This window comes from Triturus cristatus, chromosome 3_2 (genome assembly GCF_964204655.1).
Source record: "Triturus cristatus chromosome 3_2, aTriCri1.1, whole genome shotgun sequence".
Lineage (NCBI taxonomy): Eukaryota > Metazoa > Chordata > Amphibia > Caudata > Salamandridae > Triturus > Triturus cristatus.
Window position 1 is genome coordinate 56905773 of NC_140584.1, and position 15811 is coordinate 56921583.

Here is a 15811-nt window from a genome sequence, read left to right on the forward strand (position 1 = left end):
GTATCGATTGAGTATTCGCAAATATAGCTGGATTTAGATGGGCTACACGCAATTTGAATTATATCGGCGATACGATAGGTGATGTTAATAGCAGCCTATTTCCCATGTGATAACGGTGTACAAATAATACGTAAACACTGGTTGCGAGAGAAACAAGTATCTTTTAATGTCCTGATGAAGGTGGTACTGCAATAATCTTTTACCACTGAAACGCGTCGACGCACACTTCTGTTTTGGGTTACATCCAGGAACTGCCTCATGTCAAAAAACAAATAAGAATTAATAGACTGATGGTGACAATATATTAGATTCCTGTCTGGCAATAACCTCTGTTTGATGAATTTAAGTGTTTCACATATCAGTTGTTTTCTCTCATGATGATTTTTAAATTCTTTTTTTAATATATATCCATTGTCGAATATTGTATTGTGTAGTATATTTTTAGATTTTTAATAAATTTTGACTGTGGTACAATTTGCAAATTTATGTCTCTGTGTACATGTGGTTGTTATTTTGGGTTTACATCCTTGTTCTAGTCCTTACCTATTTAGGTCTGGTTTACACTATAGAAATACGGTTGATTGTGTATGTGTGAAGATTTTATTATAAACAATTAGGTCCAAGAGAAGTTTTTCTTTTCAATTCATAAATATGAACAGAACATAGTAAAATTGAGTATATAAACTGAACTGTATCAAAGGTTAATGGAGGAGAGAGAGGTGGAGACAATGAATTTTAGCATATATAATATAAGGATTATGTATGATTTGATCTCCTTGTAATTTTGGAATTGGAATCTGTGATGAAATTGCTGATTATCTGTTAAGGTTATAGTGAAAGAAAGATGAAATTGCTGATTTTCTGTTAAGGTTGTAGTGAAAGAATAATGAAAGTAACATATCAGAATTAGTATAAGTATGTTCATTAGCTGCAAGGGACTTAAGCCGATCCATGGCTAGATGTATCATGAGGTAACAAGTGAATATCGCCATAGATGGGCACAGGGGTTAATGAACACCCATATAGGGTAGTGGTAACTATGAAGTGCCAAACCGATTCACAGTATGTAAATATGGCGTTCTGCGAATATTTGATGAGTAACTCGAGAATTGTAATTTTATACATGGAAATGTTTATAATAATCTTGAAGAGATGAATAATTGGATTATGTATTATCGCAAGCTTGTTTCCCCCATTTGAATTGTAATATTGTTCCAAACAATGGTGATGAAATGTTAAATTGCATATTACAAAATGGCGCATTCAGCGATAGCATTGAGTAGTCCCTTTTCACTTGTGACATACGGATGTAAAGTATGTATAAAACATGACGGCCTCCCGGTGTGTCGACAAACACCGAGGAAGGCAGGTTGCCGAAACGTGTTTGTTTAGTTCGCAATAAAGATCCCGAGTGAGCGTCTCCCGTGAGTGCATAATTCTCTTTGAACTTGGAGAATTAGTAGCTACAATAAATATATATATATATTACCTACTGGCGGTCGCCAGTAGGTAGTTATAGTTAGGACCCCTTTTCCATAGGAAAACCTCAACATTCTATTTTGAATAACTTTGGCGCCGGTCGATGAATCCTCGCGAATTTCTCAAAATAGGTGGGGCGCTCCGCTCCGCTCCTACCCTGAAAGTCTCGGGGGGATCCGTCAAGCGGGGGCTGAGATAAAAGGGGGGTCCCAAAACGCGTTTTCCCCATGCATTTTTCCATAGGACCTTTAGAACGAGCTACAGCCCGAACGGCTGAACAGAATTACTCGAAATTTGGCAGAGAGGTAGTCCCTAGGTCAAGGAAGTGCCTTTTGTAGGTTTGGTGTAAGTAGATTCTGAGAAAATAGCCTTTAAATCAATATATATATCTGAGCCCGCTTACGGTACGCTTACCGTACGCTTACCGTAAGCGTACGGTGGCGTGCGCGAGCGCGATTCTGATTGGCTCTTAGATCTTAGTAAACATTCGAATCGGCCGAAACCACGCCGCACGGAACGAACTGCGTTAAGTGGGCGCGCACGCCACGAATGGCGTAAAGTAACTTAGCATTTAAAAAACCGTACAAATTCACTGAAAAAACCATAGGTTTCACACACGTTATAGTTAGGAATTAGCATTTAAAAAACCTTGCAAATTCACTGAAAAAACCATAGGTTTCACACATGTTATAGTTAGCGGAAATTTTACTGATAAAAAAACAATGAAATTCCCCCGTTATAGTTAGTGCAGGCAACTATAACTCACGCGACCGCAATCTTCTGCTGATGACATATGTGTCTTTATGAAAAAAAAATATTTGTAATATATGTATAGCTAAAAATGTATGGAAGAAGACATGGGCAAATAAGTGTCTAAATACAGTATTAGCATCAGCAGAGGATTGCGGTCGCGTGAGTTATAGTTGCCTGCACTAACTATAACGGGGGAATTTCATTGGTTTTTTATCAGTAAAATTTCCGCTAACTATAACATGTGTGAAACCTATGGTTTTTTCAGTGAATTTGCAAGGTTTTTTAAATGCTAATTCCTAACTATAACGTGTGTGAAACCTATGGTTTTTTCAGTGAATATATATATATATAATATATATACGCACTCACAAAACATAATTTTTTTAAAAAAACACACTTACCTGCTGCTCTGCCTCGGAGGTCCCAGGAGATTTGGGACTGCTGTCTTCTCTCATTGGCTGAACTTTGGTCAGCCGATGAGGCAAGGCAGCTGTCCCTACTTGCCTCAGAGTAGGATGGAGTCAGTGAGAGTTGCTGACCCCACCCCACTCTGTGATAAGGTGTCAGTGACAGACACACCGCCCTGGGTACTTCAGGGCTTAAGTGCCCAAGTATGAGGCTATCACTGACACTCTCCCTCGTCATGAGGGGTAGGGCCTCGTGGACCTTTGCTGCGCTGAGGAAGTCACGCTCACAGGAGCTGTGACATTCTCAGCCCAGCAAAGTTCAGCTCAGGCAGCCAGGAGCCTGCGCATTTAGCACATGTCTAGCTCACGGCTGCCGGACCTGAAAATAAAGAGTGTCTGTCAGGCTGACCTGTGTTTAGCCTGACAGACACACTTCTTGATGGGCAAAAGTTGAGGGGGCGTGACCCCTCAGCCCCTATGGATGGGCCGCCGCTGTCTCAGAGTTTGCCTTCAGATTAGGAGGATGTATGAAAAATCACATAAAGTGATATTTAAGTGAGACCCCTTAGATATAAAAGGGTGTAATTTCGTGAAATCAGTAAACTCTGGAAATAATAGCCTTCCTACCCATTTTATACCAAGGACTGTCGACAAATGTTAGCCATATGCCTTCAGACTTTGTTCATTTCTGAGCTGGAGCCGTTCAGAATATGACTCAGTCGCTGCCAATCACGCAAAAAAGTTTCTTCATCTCAGGGTGTCCGATGCAAAGTCTCTTCTTAGTCTTTGAAAGTGCTAGAAAACCTAAGGCACGTTTATGTTAGAAATCATCAACGTGAACCACGTCAAGGCGGTTTGTGGGAGGTATGCGAAGCCTGGCGCAGGCCACATACAAAGAACTCCGTTTGCATGACGAGCTGTCCCTAACTGCAGCCACAAGGAGTGTGTATCTGCCTCTAGAAAACAGGAGTTCAAGCGTGTCTTTTGTGAGTTTCCTAAGATAGTCTTTTTTGTTACGGAAATCTGCTCTTGGTTTGTGAAGCGCGGATTTCCATTAATATCTTTATCTTTATTAATTCATCAGGTGTTTATAGGCTTTGACCCTTTCCTTTGGGCACTGTCCTGTGGAGCGACCATGCAATCAGGTCAATAGTTTGTTGAGAACCTTGGAGTCACACTCAAGCCACAGAGAAGAATTTCACTAGAAATATTCACTGCTGTGTGAACAGCACCACCATGTTTATTTTAATTATGTGGGATGGGATCATCGTTAAGGTCATTGGCCTTTTCTGGATTAATGTGTAAGGCTAGGAGTCTCTAAATCTAAAGTATTGCATTGAAGTGTTGCTGATTTTTATAACCTGACTTGGCAGTTCGGTCTGGACTGTTCCCATGAGGCACAGGGTCAAGACTGATTTGCATATGGCTGGGTCTAAACTGGGGTGGCATGTTGAGCAAAAGAACGATGGATTCAACCCAGATCTCTTAGGGTTGAATGTATGATTTTTTCAGCATTCCGTCCATCATTTGTTTGCGTAGCCTTTTATAAAACATCAGGTTACTTCCCTGACAGCACCCTCAGATTGCAGTTGGGTATGCCAGTAACTGGTATTTAGTATAGGGAAGCTCATCGTTTTTTTTCTTTCTTCAACACTATTTTTATTTCATTATTGGTTATATATTAGCCTAAACATGGTAATATATCTGTTTAAAGTAGCTGATGATATTATTTCAAGATTTATTTTCATATCTGATAGTAGCAGTGAGAGGAGCCAGCTGTGTTTCTGGTATGAGGAGTGACCAACATTGCTGATTATACTTGAGAGCGCAGCTGGAACTGACCTGTAATGCAAGGCATCTCCTGATCTCTCATTGCAGTCCCCGCAGTGGACCATGTGCCTTCATCAGGCGAATAAGTTATCCTGTGCTGTCCAGATCCCTACAACACCTAGAGGCATGGTCTTGCTACTGCCCACCTCCCTCCCTCCACAAGCGAATCCAGAGAAGGAGTTGACATAGCTGTCAAAGCAGCAGTCGACCCTGGCCTTAAGGCTGCATCTGCTATAGGAACCACAACAATCATGTGAACCCGACCCAAAGCTGCAACTGCACAAGGAGCACCCATCAGATCTGGGCCTAGAGTTTCCATTTGCCTACTCGGGTGCCTTCGGACAGCAACAATGTCAGCAAATAATGAAACCTTACATGAGATAATAACGCAGGCCCAGAGGGCCCAGTGCTGCTCAACATTGTAGCAATGAATATTTGGGAAAGGCCCTCAGATGCTCTTAACCAAATTCATCCAAATGCCATGAATTTTGTGTTGGAAAGCCAGTAGCAATGGGAAGAGGTTCCCTGTCCTGAGTGATAACTGTTGCTTATAGGACTATGGTTGAGAGGAAGTATCTCAAAACTAAGGAGGTTGGTTTGACTACCATTCAACATCAGCAACAAAAATGTGTTAATTGTGGTGGATAATGACATCCGGTTTCCAGAGGTGGTAACTATGAGCAGTACAGCTACAAAATTACTACTAGCTAGGGCACTCCTAGGGGTCTTTCCTAGACTTGTGCTACTTCTTCTCCACAGCACACCACCTGCAAACTTGTGGGTTGGAGGAAAGGTTTAACAAGACCCTTAAGATCATGATAGAGATTCTGGCAGAGAGCCTTGAGAGGGAGTGGGATCATTCCTGCTATGTCTCTTTTACATTTACAGAACAAATTCCAAAGAAAAAAGAAAGAGCTTGACTTCCATCTCTTTGAATTTCTGTTTGAGCACCCAGTGCATGGTCAACTCACCTTAGTCAGAGAAAGGAGAGAAGGAACTTCAGAGTCACCTCAGATGGTTGCGACTGACTATGTGATTGGCCTCCGGAAGTTATTTGAGCAGGACATGAGTTAGATGAAGGCTAACATTCAGGCACTCTAAGAGCTGATGAAGGTGTTGTATGGCTAGAAAAGGATGCTGAGGGGGCCCTCGGATGGTCAGGAGGTGTCACAGTTGAAGCCCATTTATCCAAGAACCTTGGAAGATAAGTGGTGTGAGCCATGCAATGTAGTACAGAATCTTTATGAAGTAAACTACTTGTTGAATGCAAATGTCTCACAGGAGCCAAAGATGATGATCCATGTGAACTGGCTGAAGCAATACCTCTGGAGAGATTTTACGGGCAATATCATTGCAATAACAGATGAGGTTGAGAAAGGCAGAAAACTGCTTCTTGGCCTGTGCACAGTGATGTGAATGATTATTCTGTGGAGGGTGTACAACGTGCCCCTGGACTGACTTCTGTGCAAAGAAAATAGTGTAAAGACGTTTTGTGACCATTTACCATCACCTTTTGCTGACTCCAGGATTGACACCGGTCTGTGTGCATGACATCGGTATAGGGGATAGTTTGCCAGGGAAGAGCAAGGTTTACAGGATAAGTCCAGAGCATCATGTCAGAGACTGCTAACATATTACACTTGGGGATGATTGAGAATTCCTGTATTCTTTGGATCAGTCCAGTGGTATTGGTGCTCAAACGAGGATTCACACACATGCTTTTGTGTGGACTAAAGGACCCTTACTGAGGAGACAAAGACAGATGCATACCACTTCCCGGAGCAGATGAGCTGGTAGACCGGTTTGCTACTGTTCACTTCTTAGGTACCTTATATCTGACCACCTTATATCATCAGAACAGTGGCTAATGGCAGATTGCATTAGCATCTAGTACAAATGAGAATGCAACATTTGCTCCAGTATGGAGGATTTGCATCAGGGTAGGGTCATGCCTTTTAGGCTTACAAATTCTCCTCCCACTTATCAGCACCTTGTGGACTATGTTCTCTAATGGCTGAAAGAGTTCTGCATAGCCTGTCTGATGCCAGTACCGTTTTTAGCAATGTTTTGGAGGATAATCTGAGGCATATAGAACAGACAAAGGGAGAAAAATGAGTCATTAACGCAACCAAGTGGCAGGTGGGACAGTCCTCTGTAGTCTACCTTGGGCATCAGGTAATCAACAGGAATATATGATCTTGTTAAATGCTAAGATTATTCTGGTTTATGTGGGAGGTTGCCACTACCAAAACTCTAGCAAGAGCCTTTCTACAACTCACTGGGTACTACAGAACTTTATGGCTTACTCTGGGATCATAGTTGCACCCTTTGATAGTCTTTGCATCCATTAAGCAGCCAAAGAATGTGATTTGGACTGTGGTCTGTCAGAAGGCTTTTAAGGATTGCCCCGATACCACTTAAAAATTGAATGTCCAATCAGTGCTTTATTTTTTTAAGAAAGAACCGTACTGTGGGTGGGAACCCTCGGCCGGCCGTTACTCCCTCCCCTCCTTATCCTCAAAGTACTCCCAGGCAGTCTATGGTTTGCTGTTGTTCTTCGTTTGTTTATTGGTTCAACAAGTTAGACAATAGGTATTCAACAGTGTGTGGCAATAACACAGGTGTGGGGTCCTCCACGTCAGACTCCTCGTCTCTCTCTCTTGCTCTCCTCCCAGCTCCGTTTGGTGAAAGGCGAGCGTGGACCCAAAAATAAAAAGAGAACAAACTGGGTTTAGGCTTCTACAAGTACGAAGCAGCATAAAAGGGGGGGGGGGGGGGGGGCAAGTGTACCGTCACCAGTCCCTAGTGTTTGTGCCTAACGTGGGGGAAACAAGCGGTGACCTTTAGTGACGTCCCCTTAGACGAGCCCACAGCCCCTGAACAAGCCCCGACTGGATTGTAGGTACTTGCCTCGGGCCACGACCCTCCAGGGCCGTGGTGTTGGGAGACCAAGCCTCCTTCTCGTCGGGGAGTGCAGTGGTCCCGGGCGCAGTGCTCCTGGAGCTGTTTTCCCTCGCTGTGTCCCCGGTGCTGGGTCCTTGATCGGTACCTGCGGCTTCCGGCTCCTCTGTTCCTCCCGTCGTCCTCCTCGTGGTCGAGTTTCCCCGGTCGTCCTGTTCGGCTTCGGCCGCGTCCTCCTCCGGCTCCGATTCTCCTGGAACCCCTTTCACCTGTTGTACGAGTCTTTTAACTGGCTCGTTCGCATAGCTCCGACCAGACGCTAGAGCGTTGACTTTGCTTCCGGGTTGCTCTTCGGCGGCGGCCATCTTGGAATGGTCGGTGCCGTTTTCGTAGGGAACTTCATCACATGTACTTTAATAGAAAGTCAATACATACTATACATAAAAAGTTGATATATAAAGAAAATCAGAACTGTTTAACGGCTACCTAGCCAGAAATCTCACCCCAACTATTATTATGGCGCCTAGTCGCAACATTGGAGCCTAGGGCCAAGGCCAGGTCTGTTAGTCTTTGCAATCAATTTCTTACTTTGCAAACACATAATCAAGGTTCAAGTTGTTAACCATTTACTTCAATTAGGAGAGTATATACAACTTGCTCATGTGAATCGGACCCAGAATTCAAAAGCAATCATGTTGCTGCTCTTTGCCCCTTGCTATTAATGCAGAGATTTGTGTTAATTTTCTGTATCCAACGCTTTACTAGGATCAATGGACCTGCAATAAATCCTCTATGATGCCAACCAGTGGCAAGCGGAGGTGGCAAATGGAAAGCGAAAAGAGACTTCCTTGCCATTGTTGTTACACTGGTCAATGAAATTACAGGGTAACAAGCCTTAATTATCACTTTCTCATCCCTCTCTGTTGGTGGTAAAAAATCGATTTTTCCTTCTTTTCCTTCCCCCTGTTGACACAATCTCTTGAGTCAATGTATCCCGTTCCACATGCACTTATGGTAATTACCTGTTGTATGTTTTTGGAAACTCAGTATCGAAATGTGATACACAATGAGGCTTCCTACGGCATGGGCTGGGTCAGAGACATCACCAGTTGTACATGGTTTGCTGATGCTTAGATGTTACCTTGCACCAGGGCTTTAAGCGGGGAAAACAAACTGGGGGTGCTCTAAAAGGGGCGTGGCAAATTTCTTAAAGGGGTGTGGTCTATCAGAGTATGGGAGTGGTCTTAATCAAGATAACTAGCATTGTGTGCTTAAGAAAATCATGAAGTCGCATCCAGCAAAGGATAATAAAATAGGCAAAAAGGTATATTTATTAAGTATAAGCCATTAAATACCAAACACTTTAAAAAACATGTAAAAATTATTTACATTAATTAGAAATCTATTGCAGGATTTCCCAAAACCCTTGAAGATATTCACTGTGCCTATTTTGCTGGGTTTTCTCACAACAATTTTCTTCAGCAGTCCTTCTACCTTTTGCCAGCCAACTCTTTACATACAGCTTTGCGTCAAATGTTTCAAATGGAGGACCATTGAGTTATATTCAGTGGCTGGGTGGTTTATTGGTATTTATTGGTATTTTCCAGCGCTGGCACAAGTCCTTCTGAAGGCTCACGGGTTGTGTGTGCAAGCACCGGCGCTAGAGTGTATGCCAACGTCGGTATGTATTTCATGTGTTATTGTTCATCCTATGTGTGATTTGACATGTGTGGTTCCACGTTATCACATATGTGTTACTGTAAAATGTATTAGGCGATCAGTGAACATAAGCAGACACCTGGACGGACTAACACACAGAAGTGAATATAATGTAAATGAAACGACCCGTGGATGGATAAACTGACTGGTGGGTGGACGGTTGGTTGGTTAGAAATAGACATATGATTGAGAAAAAAGACGGGCAGGTACGAAATCAGACAGGTTTTTGAGGCATAGAGATGACGGGACGACAGGGGCAGGGCTGCACTGATAGTGTGCATGTTTGGGCAGTTAGTTTTTTCTGTACTCTGTAACATGTGGTCTGTACACAGTGGATGCTCTTCAGCTGTTTACAATCATGTGGACAATTACTACAGCACAGAAACATTCATATACGAGTAACAATTTTGTTGTACTTCTTTCTATACCCTGTACTGTGCCCCACCCTGCACACACCCAACAGTGGATCCTAATTAAACCCGAGCATCTGCTGGATGTGCCAGCCTTGGGCTCTTTGTACTGAGCAGTGGCGTAATATAAAATAATGCTCCTCCCCCGCAGAATGTGAAGAAGGGGCCCTTCGCCTAACAAGGGGACGGGAAGACCCATGCAGTGGGATAGCAAGTGTTGTGAGCTCTAATGCAGGGAAGGAAATATGGTCCCCATATATCTGGTTTGGGATTGAAAAACTGTCATAATTGGGGTGAAGTGAGGCCCATTAATCAATATCCCTGGCCCCGGTGTTCCTGCAGTCACGTCACGTTTGGTAGTTACGCCCTTGGGCCCAGAGCTATTTTCAAATAAATAGTAACGCTAGAGCTTTACAGGAAGCTTCAATCGAAGTATACATGGCTCGTTGTTAAATATAAGCGACGTACAATATAACCATCACTATAAAATGTACTAATATGCCATTACTAATATTGTAGCCAATTACAAATGCACTGATATTATAGAACACAGGTGCGGGTAATGCTGTAAGAAGGACGTAAAATACTTACATATACCACAATAAAATACAGCAGCAAATTATAATGGCGCAGCGTCCTTTGAGTGCGCACATACATTCTGCTGCATATACATTACTGCTGTGCACCTCACACCTAACCCTGTAGAGGGCGCTTCTTTTTCACAATTGATATTTTCACCGAACGCGACACCACTGCCAACATCTACAGGGTCCTTTCATTTTACTATCGTGCCCGGGCGTCGCTCGTAGTCAGTATTAAAAAGCAACCGCTCTCCTCATATCCGCTTATACCAGTTGTCTAGGGCCATTAAAATACTCACGTTGCAGGCTTGCAGGCTGGGAGGGCAAGTCTTGTGTGGCTTCAGAAGGATCCTGGGTGAGGCAGCTCTGATGCGGAGGCAGGGTCCCGACAGTGCTGGTAGAGCTGGGGAGGCATCATGAAGGTAAGTTTCCTTTTCACTGCTGCTGGATTCTGTTGTAGACCCTCGGCCCTCGCTTGCTTTAAGGCAAAGCAGGGTCACACTGGTTGCTGGAGAAATCTTGCTGCAGGCCGTAAAAGCAGGGTTGTGCCGGTTCTAACCAGCTGTTGTTGTGCCGATGGCTGGCATGATAACGTAGGTGGCGCTGCGTGTTCAAAGAGAAGGGAAATCCCAAGAGAAAGTGTCTCTCTTCAAAGGATTTCCCTTCCTGCTACAATGACGTCACGCCTTAAGCAGTGCGCGCGCATGCTCACCCAAAACACCAAATAAAAACCGGGACGTCTGGTCACCCTACCTTTGACCTTTGAGGGACGAAAATAGAGGCCCCTAGAGACCCCTTTCGAGGCCCCCTGTAAACGGCTCAATGGCCCGGGGGGGAAACAGAAGGGAAAACTCGCCACGAGTAGTAGGGGATTCTTTGGTTCTTTATTTGTCTCTTTTTTTTCTATGCAGTACTCTTTTTTCTGGGATTGTGCTTTGTCAGTCCCATAGAGTCCAAATAAATACAACAACTAGGGATCCTCTTCTCCCAATAGGTCGTCGTCTTCGAGGGGGGCTTCTGGAGCTTGATCTCAGTGTGGCCCTTGGAGTCATCCCACAGCCCAGGGAGTCCAAACAAGAAGGATGGAAAACAACAGAACAAACCGGGATTAGCAAATATCCTTTTTGGCTTTCTGTCTAGTCTCAGTGCTACCATCACCAAAACGAAGTGCTGGGGAAAAACGGGGAATCGCGTGCAGGTGCCTAGTGCTAGGGAAAGTGCACGAAAACAAACACACGTGTGCTCTATGTCCCCACGCCGCCACACCACCACCAAAACGACCCTCTTAAGGCTAGTTGCCTTGAGCCACGGCTCAGGACCAGGGCCGTGGCGCTGGGACCCGGGGCGTCCTCTGTCTTCTCTGGGCCGCCGGGCTTATTCCCAGTGTACTCTGCTTCAGGGGTTGTCTGTATCCCGCCGCTGGGCTCCTCTCGCGTCTCGTTCACGTGTTCTCAGAGCGAAAAGAACGAGAGGTTATTTCTGATCCTAATCCCTCCCAGTCTCAGAGATGACCTTGCGGAGCATGTATTTGATCATCTTATTGTACCGCTCCACAAGGCCATCAGTTTGGGGGTGATACGCGGATGTTCTGATCTTGTCTATCCCCAGTATTGTACACACTTGGGTCATTAAACGCGACATAAAAGGTGTTCCTTGGTCCGTTAGGATTTTGGACGGAAACCCCACTCTAGAAAACAGTGCAATCATGGCTTGGGCTACAGTGGGGGTGGTCATGCTTGACAGGGGAAAGACCTCGGGGTAACGACTGGCATAATCAACTATAACCAGGATATAACGGTGTCCTCTGGCCGAGGGAGTCAAAGGCCCTACCAGGTCCATACCAACCCGTTTTGGAGGGGACGTCGATAATAGGTAGTGGCTGTAACGGGGCAAGTGTACTGACAGCGAACACAGGTAGCACAGTGTTTGGCCACGTCTTTATATACGCCTGGCCAATAGAACTTTTCCAGGAGACATTTTAATGTGTTCTCTTTGCCACAATGCCCACCCCCTACCTTGTTATGGGCCAAAAGTAGGACATGCTCCTGAAATGTGGTTGGTCAGCGAATCCCCTTTCACAATTCTATATAACAAGCTCCTTTTTACCATGAAATACAGTCCTACCTGTCCTGGTGCTTGTTCCTGGACCTGTTCCCAGGCATACATGAGTGACTTGTCCTCTCTTTGGGCTGTACGGAAGCTGCTCGGTTTTGTCCCATCGGGGCCTGTGAGGGAGAGAGGAAATACAGTACGTGACAGCTGTGACTGGGTATAGCTCTTTTTCTCCCGTCTTTTCTCCTGTTTACTTTCCTTGACCCTAACGTCAGGGATTTCTAAGTCAGTCCTGTGAAAGGGGGCTTCCTGTAACCAGGTAAGGGTGTTTCGCCTTGACCCCTCCAAATATGTCTCGAACTTAGGATGGTCGGTCCCTATGATAACAGCTTCTGGTAGGGAGGGTATCACTCCCACTCTCTGCAGGTGGGGATCGTTTTCTACCTCCAAGAACTTCTGCCACGGGATAAGTCTTGGTGTCCCCATGTACGCATGTTACCCTTACTTGTTCAGTGTCTTTTAGCTGGGGAGGTGAGATCAAGGAGTCGTCCACTACCGTGCTGTGACACCTAGTATCTAGTAATGCCTGTCTTTTCTTGTCATTAAGGAACACCTCCTTCTTGTACTGGTGAGGGCCTATCTTCATTAGGTAAATCCTGCCACAGCTATAACCACCTCCATAGGCTCCACTGCTGGGGTACGGTGGGGACACTGTCTAGCAATATGTCCCCACTCTGCGCAGTTGTAACACTGTGGACCCTGTCCACTTGGACCTGATGCTGGGACAGGCTGTCTAAGGACAGGGTGGCGTGATATGTGGTGCTTGCCTTCTGACCGAACTATACCTCTCAGGGAAGAGTTATTCTGAGGTCTAACAGTGGTGGGGTTATACTGGGAGCGTGCAATATCAGCCTTGAAGTCAGGAGACCTATGGAAGGCACAGGCGATCTCTACTGCTGTTGTGGGAGTAAGGTTTGGGTGTTGCTTTACCCAGGACCGTGTGCTGGGAGGTAGGGCATCCAAGTATTGTTCTAAGTATATCTTTTCCACTACTTCGTCCATGGTAGAGACATAAGGTGTTAACCAACGATTACCCAGGTCCCTGTAGTATAGGGCTCGGGGGTTGTCCCCTACAGACCACTTCTCTTTTCGGAATTTATTTCTATAGTGCTCCTGGTCAAACCCCACTCTCTCGAGAATGAACCTTTTCATGTCGTCATAAGGAGTTATTCCAGCGGGATTAGCTGTTTGATAGGCGGCCTGCAACTCGCCTGAGAGAAGAGGAGAAATATATTGAACCCACCGTTCCTTGGGCCAGGCTGCTGTGGTCGCTACCCTCTCAAAATTCAAAAAGAAGTAATCGGGATCCTCCCCTTCATGATATTTCTGAAGAACAGTTCCAGGGACGTTTGGGCGTACTTGGGTGTTTACTATAGCATCGGTTAGACATAAGATGGTCGTGTCCTGCACCTGTTGGTTGGTAGCAATGAGACTGGCCTGTTCTTTAAGGGCCCCCTGTAGGGTTTCCCTTTCCAGCTGTGCTGTTTGTATTTGTTGCTCCAAGACCAGCTGCAGGTATTGTTTACCCTCTGCTAACTGGGAAATGATATCCTCCACAGGAACGGCTTGTGTCATGATGCAACACGTATGGACAGGAGATAAATCCCACTACTGACACTAATTTGTAAACGGCTCAATGGCCCGGGGGGAAACAGAAGGGAAAACTCGTCACGAGTAGTAGGGGTTTCTTTGGCTCTTTATTTGTCTCTTTTTTTTCTATGCGGTACTCTTTTTTCTGGGATTGTGTTTTGTCAGTCCCATAGAGTCCAAATAAATAAAAAAAAATAAACACAACAACTAGGGATGCTCTTCTCCCACTAGGTCGCCGTCTTCGGGGGGGGGGGGGGTGCTTCTGGAGCTTGATCTCAGTGTGGCCCTTGGCGTCCAAACAAGAAGGAGGGAAAACAACAGAACAAACCAGGAATAGCAAATATCCTTTTTGGCTTTCTGTCTAGTCTCAGTGCTACCACCACCAAAACAAAGTGGTGGGGAAAACCGGGGAATCGCGTGCAGGTGCCTTATGCTAGGGAAAGTGCACGAAAACAAACCTCCATGCACTATGTCCCCATGCCACCACATCACCACCAAAACGACCCTCTTAAGGCTACTTGCCTTGAGCCCAGGACCAGGGCCGTGCGCTTGGACCCGGGGTGTCCTCTGCCTTCTCTGGGCCGCCGTGCTTATTCGCAGTGTACTCCACTTCAGGGGTTGTCTGTATGCCGCCGCTGGGCTCCTGTCATGTCTCGTTGCCGCCGCTGGGCTCCTCTCTCGTCTCGTCGCACTCCAATCCTCTCTCCGTTGCCTCCAAGTTACTTCCTCCATCTCTCTCTCCTTCGCTTGAAACCCGGCTTTCTTGTTAGTCACCCCCGATGACGTCAAGAGTTCCTCATTGGGGCGGGCTGGCACTACTAGACGGCTGGGTTCTTCCGGTCTGTTCTCTGTGCCTCGGCCCGTTTCTCTATGCTTCCGGTTCGCCGGCTCCTCGGAACTCTCACACCCCCCCAAAAAAACTGGGGGTGCTCAGACCCTCACAGACACCCCCCCCCCCACTTAAAGCCCTGCCTTGTACCATCTTTGGCCCCTTTTTGTGTCAAGGGTTCGTGGGTCAACACAACCCCAAGAAAGGGCCGTTAAAGTTAGAGAAGACCCCATGGATGAAGTTTCTGCAGCATGTATTGATTCCTGTCCCCCCCAGCATTGGCTGCTCATGTCCCCAGTGCAGAAAAACTGGAGGGTCTTGCTGAGTCCATGATGAACACTTGGTGAAAAGACCCATATTCCCAGAGAAAAATAATAGTAAGCTGTGCAAGAGGTTTGGGAGCCTGATGTTGGATGGGATACGGTCACCACATGGGAGTCAGTGTAGGAACAGACGAGTCCCATAACGCACTGGGGCAGTTAGTATAGAAGGCGTAAAATTGGGCTGGTGATGATTGTTATACCTATCCTGATCACTGTTAGCAGGGCTTTAAGTGGGGCCGGGTCTCACTGGGGCTGAGCACAGGAGATTTTTAAAGGGGGCATCGAAACAGGTCTCTATCTGGCACTTTTTTGTGCACTGGCACAGGTGGTCTGTTTTTTTCCAGACTGCAGTGACAGCAGGCACCTCATTGTGCGCATGCATACACTGCTCACTTCTCGCTAGTGGAGAAGTTACGGCATGACATCATGCCAGGTGAGCGGTGTAGGGGAAGGGGGATCCTTTAAAGATTCATTTTCTCTCTGGATTCCCCTTTTCTTTTTGAAACTCAGGATCAGCAACATTTTCGTGGTGTCACCAGGGCTTTAAGTGGAAGCGTTTTCAATATTATATACAAGCCGTAGTTCCTGCTTATTTATCGTATGCAACTAACTACCATTGACAAAACCAATAGTGCTGACTTGTTGTAGGTATGATGTTACTTGTTCTATCATATATCTGGATGCAATGACAGAAACAGCAACTTAGAAGTCAAGCTGCTCTATGCTAAGTATAAGATTTTTAGCTTACGTGTTTTTAAGCCACACCCTTAATTACATTGGCCACACCCCTTTTCATCCCACTTAAAGCCCTGACTGTTAGTGCGTACCCCATAGGATTTTCTTGAATAAATCTCTTTGCCCTCTCCATCCATGTGCG

At 45.5% G+C, this 15811-nt stretch overlaps 1 long non-coding RNA gene across 3 annotated transcripts in view; it reads right to left on the minus strand.

Annotated features, from left to right (window-relative positions):
* Nucleotides 1-15811, minus strand: part of LOC146856789 (uncharacterized) — a 226020-nt gene that overhangs the window by 168511 nt on the left and 41698 nt on the right. For 2 of the 3 annotated variants that reach the window (XR_014979814.1, XR_014979815.1), the window contains exons 1-2: nucleotides 14305-14534; nucleotides 12205-12305 (exon numbers count right to left, since the gene is read on the minus strand). The exons of the other annotated variant lie outside the window; for it this stretch is intronic. This is a non-coding gene — a long non-coding RNA (uncharacterized LOC146856789). Of the gene's footprint in view, nucleotides 1-12204; nucleotides 12306-14304; nucleotides 14535-15811 lie in introns of those variants that run through there. 3 annotated transcript variants of the gene reach the window in all.